At 39.5% G+C, this 17,090-nt stretch overlaps 1 protein-coding gene across 9 annotated transcripts in view; it reads left to right on the top strand.

Moving 5' to 3' along the window:
- LOC134225369 (cGMP-specific 3',5'-cyclic phosphodiesterase) overlaps window positions 1-17,090 on the top strand; it is a 278,804-nt gene that overhangs the window by 231,293 nt on the left and 30,421 nt on the right. The window lies entirely within an intron of this gene.

Genomic DNA, 17,090 nt, shown 5'->3' with positions numbered 1-17,090 from the left:
TACTCGTGCTTAAGACATTTATCTAAATGGAAAATCTGAAAAATCCAACTAAATGGTGATACTCCTTTTCTCATTGCATCGTTTGGTTTAAAAGCATGTTCATTTATGGAGTAAATGTGGATACAGAGAGTAGTGTTGTTCTTGTAACATCGTTTTAAAAAATTATTCATGAGAGAAATATCAGCTTTTCGGATGGGAAGAAAAATAACCATGCCTGAAAGCGACAAACGATAGTTTAGTGCTCACAATCTCAGTTTTGCACTCGACGATTACCGGTAAACGGTTAAGTTCAGCACATGCTTTTGCATGGAAATTGTTGCTCATAACCGCAGAGAAATGGATTCGTGTGAATGCAGGTTGCATGACATTTAAACACGCAAATGAAAAACTGCTACTGGTACACACATTTTTGAGTTGAAATATAGTCAATTAATCTTTCAGTTATATGAGTATGTTTTGCACCAACTTTGTTCTTTATCGATCTACTGAAAATTCGAATCATCCTTGTACATCAGTTGCACAAAAAATGGATAATTCTTGTTGCTGTCACCAAGACATCGCATCGTAATCATCGACATCTTCGTCAGCGTCGAGTTTCCGTGATCCTGCCTGGGGCGTTGCACTTTTGCTTCATCATCATGGATGATTCAATTTAAACTTTACGCTAACCATGTTGAACTGACGAAGGAAACCACCATAACTGCTGCAGTATTCTGTGTAACTTTCTTACAAGGGATAGCCGGATGATTGTCGAAACCACGAAAAGAAGCACGACAGAGAGAACAATATGAAAAGCGGAACGAGTTTAATTCCATTTGGTGCCAATATTGCTATCAATGGAGCACTTGAATGTGCAATGGATGTATGCAGCAACTGAAGAGAAATTTTAGCGACTTCGAGTAAGGATAGAAAAGATTCATTATATATACATTCGAGTATCGATATTATAAAAGTTTCCAGTAGAATTAAAAGTACAGGTAGGAAGCTTTTCGTTCAATTCAATTTCTATCCCACAGCTGACCAATAAAGATGAAAAGTGTGTTGGTCAGCTCTTAGAGGAGCTTAGAGTTTGAGCCTTAGAGTATGGGATCAACACGGTTGATGTACAGAGCTCAACAAAAGAAAATCGAATAAATGCGAAGCTCGTGTCTTATAGCTCCCTCCAAACATAAAATGGTAATATCCATTTCATTGCTCCAATATTGATTAAGTTTTGCCCGTAGCCTTGAAAACGCAATTAGGAAATATACAGCTGACCAGAGCATTGCGGAGACCATTAATGGATTATGGCAAAGCAAGTCGTTATGATCTGTTATTGGTTTGTTTTCTTGTTACAATCACGTCAGTAATGAACACATCCAATTTGCCAATGAGATTATTAACATTTTATTTTTGTTTTCACGACAAGGCTTCCTCCATACTTGCAATAGTGATGATGATGATTGTGGCATGTAGAAGATGAGGCCTCAAAACGTTTTGTAGGTTAGGCAAAAAAGTGTCAAAATAAATGATAAGAAGGTTGGAAAACCCGAAATTTTCCACATTTTGATGAAACATCTAATATTTCGGCGAGGCAAAACGCCCTAGGGGGATTAGCCTTCAAAGTATTACTCGTCTCCATGCACTGACCCTACCAGAATGCTGACTCGCCGACGCGTGGTACGTTGATTCTTAAGAACTGCCAGCTTATGAATGCGTTTTGCCTCATGAGTTTTCGGGCAACGTAGGGTAAGAGACCCCAAAACGCCCCCCCCCCAACCGAGGCAAAACGCCTTTTGTGGTTTCCCTCATATTTAGGGGAAGAGGCCCCAAAACCCCCCACCCCCATCCCCCCAGAGCCAAAACGCCTTTTGTGGTTTCCCTCATATTTACCGTCATTAAGATGTCCGTTAGGGGCCCTCCTTATCCGTGCGGTAAGACGCGCAGCTACAAAGCAAGACCATGCTGAGGGTGGCTGGGTTCGATTCCCGGTGCCGGTCTAGGCAAATTGCAAATTGTCTCGACTTCCCTGGGCATAAAAGTATCATCGTGCTAGCCGCATGATATACGAATGCAAAAATGGTAACCTGGCTAAGAAACCTCGCAGTTAAAAACTGTGGAAGTGCTTAATGAACATTAAGCTGCGAGGCGGCTCTGTCCCAGTGTAGGGATGTAATGCCAAGAAGAAGAAGAAGAAGAAGATGTCCGTAACAAAACTAGATCTAAAATTATGTAGGTTAGGCAAAAAAAGTTTCAAAATAGTGTATGAGAAGGTCAAAAACCGAAAATTTCCACATTTTGAAGAAACATCTAACATTTTGGCGAGGCAAAACGCCCTACTGACACTAACCTACAATGTATGTACTTGCGTCTCCACGCACTATCCATACCAGAATGCTGATTCACCGACGCGAGGTACTTCGTTCCCTAGGAGCTGCCAGCTAAAAGGCGTTTTGCCTCATGAGTTTTCCGGCAACAGAATATCGCCACTTTTCTTAAATGTGAGTATTATCAATATAAATAATATTTTTAACAATTTTTGAATCCCTCCTTTAAAAATAAGCGTTTGTCCGGATTAAGGCAATAGTGGTTGTGATCCCTTCTTTGAAAATAAGCGTTTGCCTCAAATGAAGCAATGGTGGAGGTGATCCCTTGTATGTAGGCTTGTAGATATAACTTCTTCAATGAAAGCAAATAGCTAGTATGACTTAAAGTGATGTTATCCAATTGCAGATATGATTCAATTTTTGAAATAAAGTCTTCGTCTGGAATGAGGCGAAGAAATATGAGATACATTCGTATTTATTTTCTACATTTAGTATTAGACTAATATGAATGCATTTTTTGATCTTTCTGAAAATTGTCTAATATGTAAAATATCTCTTTTATGAAAATTAATTATACCGAAATTTTTTTCATTAGTGAATAATGCCAAATCCCAATTATGAAAAATAAACTTCTTTATGTAATTCTTTTTCTTTTCTTTTTTACAAAATTCTTCCCAATAATAATCGGAATCTCCAGTTTTACTATTTCTGGGGAATTGTACATTCTGACAAATGGTCTTTTCTGGCAAATGGCTCTCTTACAAATATCAATCTTGCAAATTGATTCTGGCAAATGTCATACATTCGTCATTATCCGGTTTCATAGTTATTGAAAGAAATATCTCAATAGAGAAACTGGAACTCGCTCACCAAAATAATGTTGTTGGTCTCAAATTTGAGCTGCGAACGAAATATCTTGATACTTAGATAGGGGAGGAGGTTCGGTTGTGGGCACCCTTTTGTCTTTGATCCATAACTTTGGCCCTAGTTGATCTTATGCCGACATTTATAAACCAATGGAAAGCTAGACTAATAACCTTACCACTAGCGAAAAAAATAGTTTGATTTTATCGGTTTGAAAAAAAAAATATTGACAATTTTGCAAATTTGACATTGGAGTTGACAGCCAGAGCTCCTACGCGTCGGACGCATTTTCATTCGTTTCTTTATTCCACGAGAGAACTACATATATTTTTGAGTAATCTGTGACAATGGCGACAATTAATTTATCTCGTCAGAATACCGTTGTTGTGGATTTCAATGTACTCCCAGTGCGACCTGATGCGGGGAAAGTACATAAGTTTTTGGAAAATGAATTGAAATTAGATCTATCGGAGGTGAAACAAATTCAATTTCATAACATCCGACGGTGCGTGTTCATTGAAATGACGAGTTTTGAAGCTGCATGCCGGTATGAAACCCGGCACAATCTAAAACATCACTTTCATTGTGGAGATAAGAAATTTTCCATTCACGTCTACGTGGACGCAGAAATAACAACAGTTCGTATACATGATCTCCCTACTTCCATGACCAACGCTGTCGTCCAAGAGCATATGAAGCAGTATGGTGCAGTAACTTCAGTGTCGAGGGAGCGATGGAAGCATTACTTCCCCGGTGTATATAACGGTGTGCGTGTCCTGCACATGCGATTACGTCAACCTATTCCTTCGTACATCACAATTAGTGGATTCCAGAGCTTGTGTACTTATAACGGCCAAAATGCCGTATATGTGGCAAATTAGCGCATCCGAAGTTCAAGTGCTCGGAAACAGTTGCTGCAACAGTTCCGAAAACAACAGCAACATCTACTTCATCCTCAACCGAAACTACAGCAAAAAACCTCGAAAACTTCCCGCCGCTAATCAGTGCAAATTCTCCTTCTCCTACTGAAGAGTTTGGAGAAATATTGGCTAGTGTGCATCATTCCATTGCCATACAAGGTGAAAGCGAATCCGATCAAAACAACGTATCATTTGACGACTCATCTAGCTCGGTATCTCTTAACACAAATGAACCAGGAACAAAGCGACGGCTGTCAACTCGTAAGGCAAATGAGAAGAAGAAAATATGCTCGGAGCAGTGTTTCTCGAACGCGGCCCATTCTGCTGACGGCAGCTGCACTGAAATTGATGAGTTTTCCACTCTATCAGGAGAAAATGTAGTTTTACCAACTAGAAAAAATATTTTAAAAAACGACAAAAAGGGTTATTAATATAAGCAAATCGGCTCTGTAATGCTAGAATGGCGGTTGAGCCTATCAAATAAATGAAACTAAAAAAAAAAAAAAAAATTTGACATTTTTGGACATTTCAATTTTGTGGTTCGGTTGTGGACACCCTTGAAAACCCAGCTAAAAATAAAGAACCATGAATAGAAACCACCCAAATTTAAAAAAAGGAATAGTTTATTCATACTAATAGCCAGGAGGCAATAAAAAATCAGATCAATCCACCTAGCAGTGATGATGCCTTCATCGGTGCATTAGGGAGGATATTGAAAAAAATCACATAAGAAAAGTCTAAAATAGCACTTTAGGTAAATGGGTTTAAATTTTTCATTGATTTACGTTTTATTTATATACATCATAGTAAAACAAAATTCCGAATAATCACCCTAGCGGTACTATTGCCTTTTTCATGTATTACAAAAATTAATATTTTGGTCATAACTTTTGATCCCATAGTCCGATCTGACAAATTTTCAATAGGAAACAATGGAACAGGATTCCCCGTCGAAAACAAATTGTTCCAAGCAAATCAGTCAACGATTTGTTCCAAAAAGTGTGGATATAATAACTAGACATACCCAAAACACAAACATATGAATTCAACTCATTATTTCAACCAATTATGTCTAAATAATTATAAAAACTGCATGAAAACGTCATTTGAAATAACGATATTGAATAATTTGTCAACGATATTGAATGATTTGTCAATAAAAAAAAAGGGTGCCCGTAACCGAACCAATAACGATGCCCACAACCGAATTTCACAGCCTTTTTGAAAAATGAAGAATAAAAATTTCGCGCTAAAATTTTAATGGCAATTGTCATTGAGCCTCAAAATAGATTAAATTTACTGTATAAATATGCATTGGAACTCACTTTTTGAATTAAATCACTTCAATTTATGACCCTTTGAAAAAGGCCAAACAAACTTTTGTGTTGTTTTTTTTTTGTAAAAAAATTGATTTGTCCCTAGTTCAAAGTAGAGATCCCTATCCGTCTTGATATTGAGCACAAAACATCATGTAATAACAAACTAATAACGGTTGTCGGAATGACAGCATCTGTTATCTGTCAAAAGATACGTAGGGGTGCCCACAACCGAACCTCCTCCCCTATTATATAGAACGAAATCACTTGACTTTGACATCTATTAGTCGCTTAAGCATTTTCCCGTCCGCCACTTGAATCAATAGAGCACTTAGCTCGTAAGATCTGGATTTTTTTCAGTTTGACAGACAGTTGCATCACTGGAAAAGATGGCCTCTTCCACTCGTAAATTCAGCAATTCCGGTTGGTTCCCTCAACTACTTAGAACAGATCTGCTTATAATGAATCACCGTTCCCACTTCATGCAACCTGACTCTTGCAATTACTGAAACGCGTCCCTCATGTCCACCGCTGGATGGGCAGGTGGGAGAGCCTCACATGGCTCTTGGTTGATGATCAGTATTCGCAATGAAACGTCCAAAAATACAGCATTTTATTGAATTTCGTGACCGCACAAATTAGCGCCAGGGGCTTCTTTCCCACCTGACCGTAATTAACTTCTGCGGGTGTCAACAGATGGGGTGCATGTCCGGTTGCCTCAAGCTCTCAAGAAGGAAAACGAAGCATTACCACGACAGCAAATGCAGGTCAGCAGCAGTCCGAAAGACAGAAAAATTTGAACTGGTCGAATCAAAATTTGGCATTCCTCCCACCCAATTTCAACGGGCGTCCTTCTTGAGCAGTTGATTGATGGGTGCTCTGAGCTCCTTCACCGGCCGTAGTAGTTCACTGCACCAAGAAAGAACCGGGGCTACTGAACGTATTGAGGGGGCGGCATTTGAGATACGACTTTCGTCTTCGCTGGATCGGAGCGGATGCTATCTTTGTTCATAATGTGTTCGAGGAAATGGATTTCGGCATAGAAAAACCGCCCTTTGAACTTCAACTGTAAACTTTACTCACGCCATCGTTCCCGAACAACTTGAAGAGTTCGGTCGTATTCTTCTTTGCTTCGACCAGCGATGAGGATATCGTCCAAGTTTTTGCTCACGAAATATCAGCAGCCATGCTGTCGATTGGCAGACAATTATACTGCAAGAGTCCCCGATGAGTATTTACACTCAGAAGCTTCCTTGGACGCCAACCTCTACTTCCATGTAGGTGTCTGGCAAATCGAGATGTGGGAAGTAATGGCAACCTGTCAACTAGGGTTTAGATTTCGTCGGGATGTGGTAACAAACGCCTGGATCGCTTCATTCATACCTGTGGAATAATCTCCACAAATGCGATCTGACCCATTTTGGGTCGTTTGTGAACCGCACATACAAGGCTATTTATCGGTACGGAGCAAAGATCGAGTAGGCCCATAGTTTTTATGCCGAGCACGTTCAAATCGGGGTTGTCTGCAACGAAGATTTGTCCTCTCTTGGTATAGTTACTAATTGGGATGTCTGTTCAGAACTCTACAATGAGGTTAAGCCCATCACCGAAAGCTGTGACTGCTTGCTGTTCAGTAGCTTTAGAGTGGCTGGTCTTTCAATAATGTTCCATGTCGGCTCCGAGATGATGGTGATGTGATTTAAGACCATGACTCGATCACTTGAGAAAGTAGAAGCACAAGTACTGGAACGCTATTGGCATTTTAATCATTAAACGTATTTTGCCAAAATACGGTTCAACAAGGTTAACTTGGCAGTTCATTATGCATCATGTTGTGATGTACGTTTTGTTTCCTCATCAACATCGGTTTGACACTTGTAGTACTTGCAGGATATTGAGTGCTTACCTTACAAAATGAGTATGAGAAAAGATTTTAACTTCCGGCATAGGGTAAGACGGCTGACCATACGTACCGTATTTAACGGGACAGTCCCGTTTTTAGACCTTATTGTATTGTCCAGTCGTATTCTTAAAAATCCTCAAATTGTCCCGTTTTTTCATTGATTCTCCCAAATTAAAAAAAATCTATATTTTAGACAGGAATCTAAAACCAAATACAAAGATAGTGGACGCACCCCGTAAAAAAGTGTGAGATGTTATGTTATTTGTGCTGATTTTCAAAGAAAGCTATTTATGCCATTATGTATTTAGCATGGATTGACTTTTTTGGGGTTTTTCACAGTTAATGACAATGGGTGACAACGGGAGATTTCTTCATACAGTTTCATTTCAATCACTTTTTTCTGCTTATTTCGAAGCCATTAAAAATTTGACTAATTTCATCAATGGATTAAACGCAACCGGTAACTTGGTTGGCAAGTACATCCTGCAAATCAGGTCAGGCCTCGACGTCAATAAAATCAAGCGCAGGGACAAACATTCTAATTAAAATGCAGGAACACCGTCTTCGACCAGAGGTCAATCGAACCCACATAGCACATGCGTCTAGATTGACGTCGCTAACCGCACGGCCACGAACCCCACAAAATGAAGTTCATTTACGATTTTTTTTTTCCTGCGAAGTAGGTAATACTGTTTTTTTTTCAAATCTGCTTAACTACATATTTTTCAATCGATTAATTCTTTTCGGAACATTAAGAATCATTGTCTTCAAGTCAATCTAGTAATTTTAGAATCAAGTTTTTCTGAATAATTCTGAATATTTCGAAATCAGCTACTATAAAAAAATCGACGACAATGAAACATTTTGAAATCAGTTGAACGAATCGAGTTTAAGGCAGTTTCAAACTAAGGAAAAGTTTGTTAGGATTTCGGTCCTCACGTACTTTAAGGCTAGTTTACAGATCAGGGGCTTGTCTGAAAGTTTCGCTCCCATATGTGTGGGCGGGATTTATGGGATTTCGTTGTAGGAAGTTAGAATTTCGATCAAAATATCTACAATCCGGCGAAGATTTCCGAGGGTCCGAGCTGTGAACCAGCCTATAAATTACCCGGGATTTGTTTACTTCTGGCGACGAAATTGCATGAGTCGCGCCGTTTTAGAAGCACATAGGAACAAAATAAATGGACGTGGATTTAAATCAATTTCGATAAAAAAGTATGGGGATTTTACATTTGAGCACATGCGCCAACCATATTCATGGAAACAATTAACATTTTCACAACAATTAAATTTTACTTTTTATTAATGTAATAATTTTTTGTTTGAAAAGATGTTTAATTTTGATACACATAGGGGGAATGACGGCTTTGGCAGGTTTTGTTCTATTATTGGCAAGGGTTTTTTTTATGACTGACTAGGCTCTAATTTGGCCTAAACATTCTTTGCATATCAAAGAATATTGTGGCCAAATTTCATAAAATTTGGTCGGCAAAAACCCCCCTGTCAATAATAGAACAAAACCTGCCAAAGCCGTCTTTCCCCCTAGTTAAGTTTGACATTTTAGGATGTTTTTATGAGATATTGCGAAAAAAGATTCGGCTGCCGGTGGGACTGGCACCCATACTATTCTATTAAGTACACGGACGTATTACCATATATACAACAGCTGCCCTTGCGAGAAGTTGTTTCATAACCAGCTAATAACGATGGGATATAAGTCAATTCTCCGTATCCATCGAATCTGCTTTGGCAACATTTCACACCCTGTTCTCTCTACCCAACCCGCAAACTTAAATAAAAAATCTGACTTCCCTCACAAGTCATCAATCAAGAAAAAAAAATTAATGTAATAATGTAATAATTACATTATATCAATCAGAGTATTAGTGATTAATCATAGATTTAATCATGATTAATGAATAATGGGTTATTTAATCATTATTCATTAATCATAATCATACAAAAAATACGGTTCAATCATTAATCACTAATCATATTCATGATTGTTTTCAGTTTATTAATTAATCGTCAATTTCAATCATTGCATACATCGCTTTTATTCATTAATCTTTAATCATAATCATACATTTTGTTATACCATTTAATGACACAATAACTTTGGAAACACTGGCCGATAAGCTCACTGTGTTTACATTCTGTGCTGTTTTAAATCATTGATTCATCACCTTCGATCGCTTCCAAAATCCTCTGGTCACCGTTACGCCTGCATATAAACCGCCCTCCAATCGCCGCTTCATTAAGTACGACAATTGTGATCAGGTAGGATTGTGAAATTAATATATTTCCGAGTCGGCTCGAGTGTGGAAGAATCTGCTCAAACCCGCGCCATTGCCAATATTCCCACCTCGCCGCTCTCCCCCTGCATCACCTGTCGATCAAGCTAAACCCCACCACCGCCTATCGCTTACTGCACCAAACAAATCATCAAGCTGCGCACCAAACCAAAAGTATTTGCATCTACCAACCTGTACCCACCATCCAAACATCAATAAATGCTCCTTTCGCTGCTGCTGTTCTCATTCATCCAAGCCGAAACATCCCATATCCTGGTCATCATACAACCACCGATCGTGAATTGCCATCTCCGATCAAGATCCATACATTAGCAGCTTGTTTATATTTTGATCGTCGTCGCCGTGTTCGTGCTAGCCATTCAATTAGGTTCTTCAGCATGACGTCACAAATGAATTCGGTCCTCGCCAAATGAACTTTTTTGACAGTTCAGTAGCACTTTCCACTAACTCCGACGAGGACTCCGACAAGGGTGGAGTTCGTGATTGGTTGGCTGCCCCTGAGTCCAACAAGAAGTACTACTTATCTGTCACCAGATTGAGGTTAAGTACAGACGCTGCAGAACCTAATACATGCGTTTTGTTGGCTGAAGAATATCAACATAGGTGAGATCTGAGACGAGACCGGCAAAGACAGCTTCTTTTTCCTTGTTTTGACACTTGTTCTTCTTTTCATCACAGTTGACCATCGAGTTTCAACTGTTTCCTTGACTGTTTCACCTAAGCCCCGGGTGGACTCTTCTGAGCACAATAAAAGTGAATCTAATTTAAGAATTAGTAAATTCATTTTCATAAGGATTTTTATGCCGGGAACAAAACAAAAGTTTATAACTGATTATTAATAAGCTAAACGGATCATTTGGAATACTCGTTTAAGTGAAAAAGTCTTCGTAAAACAAAATTCATGCGGAACATTTTATTTGGGATACCAATACTTCCACACAAAAAGCTGCTGGCTGGACGTGACAGTTCGTGACAGCAGTTGACTGGCAGCAGCTGAAGTTACATTTTTTCCTCTTTGCAAGTCCCGTCCCAGGGTGAGATATAGTAGTGTGTGAACCTTGTTGGTAGCCACTGTCATCCACAACCTGTCATCGCCCTGAAAAATAATACGCCGAAAAGAAGCCGTGATGACGAAGCTGCAACATTTGATCAACCGGCCAAAATTCTTCGCGGTGCCGGACCGTCAAACGCCAACGTATCATCAGCCTCTGTAGCACGATCAACTGACAAGTTCTGGATCTATCTTTCGAAAATTTCACCTGATGTATCGGAAGCCGATGTCGAGAAACTTGCCAAGGATTGCTTGAATGTGGACGAAGCTACTGTGAAATCTCTGATACCGAGAGGCAAACAAATGTCGACGCTGTCATTCATCTCTTTCAAGGTAGGAGTCAGTCTAGCATCGAAATCGAAGGCTATGGATCCTCTGTCATGGCTACAGGGGATCGAATTCCGCGAGTTCATTGACGATAATACCCGCACTCAGACTTTTTGGAAACCAGCCCAGAACGTGGATAATGGCCCTGTTATCAGCATTTAGAAGCTACCTCCGTTCGTGAAGTCTCTCCTACTGTCGTATCTATTCTTCCTCATTCCGCTACCACTTGTTCTCCGCTCACCGTCTACTACCAAAACGTCCGTGGATTGAGGACAAAAACAAGCACTCTACTCAATTCACTGCTGTCCTGTGATTTTGATGTCATTATATTCACAGAAACATGGCTCTATTCCGACATCTCGAACTCCGAACTGTCAAGCAACTACACCATCTACCGATGCGATAGAAACACTCGCACCAGTGTACTTCAGCGTGTGGGAGGTGTTCTAATCGCAGTGAGAGCCCAGCTGCATTCGAAAGCCGTATTTCTTGAAGGCAGCGATGATCTTGAGCAAGTTGTTGTGAAAGTTATGCTACCACATGAGTCCATCTGTCTGTTTTGAATCTATATTAGACCGGGCAGTCCCGCCGATATACGCTAAGCACGGTGAATCCCTTATGCGTCTCCTCGAGTTAGCTGACCCTCATGATACCATGATAGTCATGGGCGATTACAACCTTCCTAATTTGGCCTGGGAATTCGATGATGAAGTACATGGGTTTCTGCCTCTCAACGCCTCGTCAGAACAAGAACTTGCAGTAGTTGAGTCTTTACTAGCCACAGGATTGCAGCAAATCAATGATTTGGGTAATGCGAATGGTAGGCTTCTCGATTTAGTTTTCGTCAGTGATTCTGATCGAATTGAACTGTTTGAATCACCTGCTGCCATTTTGAAAGTCGATCCTTACCACAAGCCATTTGTTTTGACGCTCGAATGTTCCTCTGAAGACTTGCAACTCCTGCAGTCGAATTCAGCTGCACGGAACGAATATAACTTCGCACGATGTGACTTTGATGTAATCAACGCTAGATTTAACTGCATTGGACTGGACGTGTTTATCAAACCTCGAAACGGTGGATGATGCTGTGACTGTTTTTATGACAATGTTTATCAAGTAATTCGTGACAATGTCCCGCTGAAAACCCGAAGAATGTCTACAAAACGCCAACAACCATGGTGGAACCCGCAGCTGCGCAGACTACGGAACCGTCTACGCAAGGCCCGTAAACGTTATTTTCGTTCCAGGACAACTGAGAATAAGTATGCTGTTCAACTTGCGGAGCTGAGTATAACAGCGTGCATGAAGTTCGTTTCCGTGAGTATATTGAACAAATACAACGGAACCTCAAAAAGAACCCTTCATCGTTCTGGTCTTTTGTGAATACTCGCAAAAGGTCAGCTGGTATTCCGAATAACGTATTCTATGGTAATCATAATTCTTCCGCCGACAACACTTCTGCAAATCTCTTACTCTTTGCTGAGTTCTTTCACAGTGTGTTTGAGTCAGACTACCATTCACCGCCACAACAATATTTAGATGAGTTACGAAGCTTCAGCATCCATCTACCGCAGCTAAACCTCAGTTTTGACACGGTTTTTAACGCTCTTAATGCAGTTGACGTTTCGAAGGGACCTGGTCCAGATCAGATTCCACCGTCGTTCATAAAAAACTGTGCAGCCTCGCTGGCTGTCCCAGGGACGCCACTTCCGATGAATTCGAGATTCCGTCTGGCGTTCCACAAGGGAGTCACCTAGGACCTTTAATTTTTGCGCTATTTATCAACGACGTTTGCGATCAGCTACACTCGTGAAAGCTGCTTTTTGCGGATGACCTGAAAATTTACCGAGTCGTGAAGTCAGCTTTAGATTGCTGTGCACTTCAAGCCGACATTGTGCGCTTATCATCGTGGTGTCATATAAACGGAATGCAAGCCAACGCCACCAAATGCAGAATCATTACTTTTTCCCGTGTTCACTCACCAATCAGATTTGACTATTCGATGGACCAGTTACCGCTTATGAGAGTTAACTCCATAAAGGAACTTGGCTTTACCTTGGACAGTAAGCTTCGGTTCAACGAGCACATCTCAAACACAATCTCCAAAGCCAACACTATGCTTGGCTTCCTGCGCCGCAACTCTGCACAATTCGATGATGTTTATGCTCTGAAAACATTATACTGCTCATTGGTCCGAAGCATTCTTGAGTACGGAGTTCAAATATGGGCTCCTTACCATACGATTCATGCATCACGCATAGAAAGCATCCAGAAACGTTTCGTCAGATTCGCATTACGACAGCTGCCATGGACCAATCCCGATAACCTGCCACCGTATGAGCACAGATGTACGCTCATTGGCTTGCAAACACTCTTCAAACGCCGAACGTATTTACAACGACTTTTTATTTTTGACGTGATCCGTGATAACATTGACTGCAGTAGCGTGCTCCGGGAAATCAACTTCCACGCACCTAGCCGCCGATTACGCAATCCCCAATTGCTTTGGACCCCGGCGCACCGCACTGCTTACGGTTACAATAAACCACTTGACAGATGTTGTAGATTGTTTAACGATGTATGTGATAGGGTAAGACGGTATAATATGCCCCCCCTAAGGCAACTTCTTGATAACTTTTTACTTTTCAACACAATTTATGCAAACTTTGTGTTATTTGGTAGTCTAGGAAGTCGCAAATGCATTGCCCGTTAGTATTCATATAAAAATGTTACAGATAACACGTAATGAAGGTTTTTTGAAAAGTGGTGAAAAAGTGAATTTTAAAAAGTGCCTGGGCAATACGCCCCACCTTAACCAAAGACAGTTCATAGCCCTTTATTAGTATTTTATCAATCCCTTAATAAAAAGATTGCAAATCCTCATGCGCTTGACATTAAAAAACCAACATAGGTCCATTTAAGCAGGTGTGAATTACATTTCAATATTTTCCATACAATTAGGAAGCAACTGCTGCAGGCTCGCTGTGCTTGTGTCCAGTTGGTAAGGGCATATCGTCCTGCCTACACTGGGGCGTTTTGGCCAGTGAAACATGTTTTCAAAAATCGTTATATTGTTGAAGATGGAAGCAATTTTATATCATATTAACCACTGAGAAAATTTATTTTGTTGCCCAACTGAGTGTTCCAGTGCAAGTTTCGCAGACAGTATGCTAGAGTCGCTCCAGAATGTTGAGCAAACAAATATGAAAAGTTACATCAAAACTGGAACTTTTTGTATTTTGCTATTATTTTCATTGTGTAATACAAAAATACTTCCACATTCACATAGTATGATGGGTTTACAAATACTTATAGGTACCAACTGATTTTGACCCTTAATTAGTTGTAGTTTTATAGAAATCAAAGGGGGGCGTTTTGGCCAGGTGGGGCGCATTATACCGTCTTACCCTATGTTTGATTATAATGTTAGTAAGCTTGTCTTCAAAAATAGGATTAAGATACTGTAGTCTGTGTGGTTTTGAACCAAATATGAAATAAATAAATACAATTTGGTAGATAGGTTACTTCATCATTGATCACTTTGCAAATCATTTAATTTGATTATTCATAATCATTATTCATTAATCATATCGATCGTCAATCATTAATCATACACATATTGTGTCAACATTTAATCACGATCGGTAATCGTTAATCATTCCAAACGTTTTATTCATCAAATCATCGTTAATCATTGTCAAAAATTAATTTAATCGTTAATCCTAATCATTAATCATTGTCGAAAATGAATTAATCATTAATCATAATCTTTAAGCATGGAAATGAATGATTTAATCATAACAAATTTAAGCATTCACTGGAAGCTTTTTTATTCATTAACGCTCTGATATCAATGTTCTTTTCTTGCTGAGATTCTTGTTATTCTTATTCCTATAGATTTTCCCTCACTAAACTCACTGAAAAAGGGTTTTAGCACGAAAAATCTATAATCCTACTCTATTGCTCTTTTCGCATATGCCTTTTGACAGGTATTTTAACTATTTTTTTGTTATTTTCAATTGTTCAGAATTGGGAAGTTTTTGATATTGGTCAGTAATAAAATCCATATTTAAGAGTAGATTAAAAATTTCAAAACTCCACAATTGAAAAAAATGTGGAAATGCGTTATTAATGTGAATAATGTTTCTTCCTGTTTTTTTCCGCGCCCCTTTGAAGAATGAATTATTTGAAGCATTTTTCCACAACTAACTTAATACAATAGAAGGTTATGGTGGTGAATGATTTACTCTGAAAATTTTCTCTAACTTTTTAAACGGAAAATGAAAATTAAGCCCATAAATTTTGAAATTTCCACAGCTCTTGAATTTTCTCACAAGGTTTTTTGACATGTCCCGTTTTGCAAGTGCGTTTGTCCCGTTTTGCACTAAAATGATCTGGTCAGCCTACTAAGGCAACTCCTTGATAGCTTTTTACTTTTCAACGCAATTTATGTAAACTTTGTGTTATTTGGTAGTCCAGGAAGTCGCAAATGCATTGCCAGTGAGTAGATTACAGATAACACGTAATAATGAAAAAAAAGGATTTAAGGATTTCAAAAAGTACCTGGGCAATACGCCCTTAAGGACATAGTTGGAAGAGTACCACTATGGCAGCCAATATGGCACCGAACCTTCCACGGGTCAACCCCACACCTCCCGCACTCCTCTCCCACCAACATTCGAATGCATCGAACAGCATCAAACAAAAGTTTAATATTCAAATGACTAACCTGTTCACAGCATATTTAAATAATTCCCGTGATAATAAACATGCTTCTTCACAGAGTCCTATGTATTTCGGCTCAAATAATATCATAAATCAGCCGTTTCGTGCCAATTTAGGCTGTGAACCATTCCACCGATTCGTTTAACTTTTAGTTAAAATTTGACAGTTCGATGGTTATTTTCCCATCGTGGTTAACATTTTACTCCGAAGCCGACCCATTTGAGTTTTGACAGATTGATAGTTATTTGGAGAGAAATGGATTTGGCGCCAATTTTCTCGCGAACAAAGTTTAACTATCGAACTGTCAAATCTAACCATGCTCCGGAGCAGGGTTATTTTTAACCACGGCGAAATAACCATCGAACTGGCATATTTTAACTAAAAATTAAACGAATCGATGGAATGGTTCACAGCCTTGGTGGGTTTATCACTGCACTTCACTTCTTCTCAAAGGGCATTGAAAAAATCAAGTTTACACTCACTTCTCCGCACATGAGCAGCCCCAAAAGGTTGATGGAATGCAAATTAAACATCACTTTTTAAAATCAGTCACTTGATTGAAGCGAAAACTGGATATAAACTGCTATTTTTGCCCGCAAAAAACTATGAAAAGCTGATCGCAGAGCAAATGTAAACACCGGCACCGATGGCAGCAAACTAATAATTCTCGGGTACTTATTCAAAAGGACGTAAGTGATTTTGTAAACAAAGATTCAAACGTTGATCTCTCCAATATGATAGCACTCTCACGCAAACCAATGACACAAACAGATAGGGCGAGGCTTCGGCTACCTGTTCATGGTGTTGGTTTGTGTGGGAGCTACATCAGATTGGACAAATCGACATATGAATCTTTGTTTACAAAATCACATACGTCCTTTAGAATAAGTACCCGAGTATTAGGGTGCACCCGGGTGGTTCAACAAATAATTTTGCTCCACCATGCTCAGTCGATTATGATTTATAATTTGGGTGTCATCTGATGGTTTGGGCTGGTTTGAATAAAGGCTTACCGTGCACAGGTCGTTTCAGGTTTGTATGACAGTTTCAGGGTTGTAAATATTCGACAGCACTGGATGAAGGTGATGTTTTTTTATATCATGTTTTTATTTTCTTCCTGCTTTGAAATCAACCTCACATTCCCGGAGAGGCAGAAAAGTAAACAACAGAACTCATATCACCCACCGCGCCGCGAAGATGAAATTTACCACAGCAAAATGTAGGTACACATTCACCCAGCAAATTGAAAAAAATCACCAAGCGTTTAAATGGGCCACTCACAGTCATACCAACAATCAATATGAAACTAGCGATTATTTCGTGGTTCCAGTTGCGCAAATTATGAACAATCCTCGGTACCCAG

The sequence above is a fragment of the Armigeres subalbatus genome, chromosome 1 (genome assembly GCF_024139115.2).
Source record: "Armigeres subalbatus isolate Guangzhou_Male chromosome 1, GZ_Asu_2, whole genome shotgun sequence".
Taxonomy (NCBI): domain Eukaryota; kingdom Metazoa; phylum Arthropoda; class Insecta; order Diptera; family Culicidae; genus Armigeres; species Armigeres subalbatus.
Note: the sequence above shows the minus strand (reverse complement) of the source record. Positions and strands in the feature narration are given on the sequence as shown.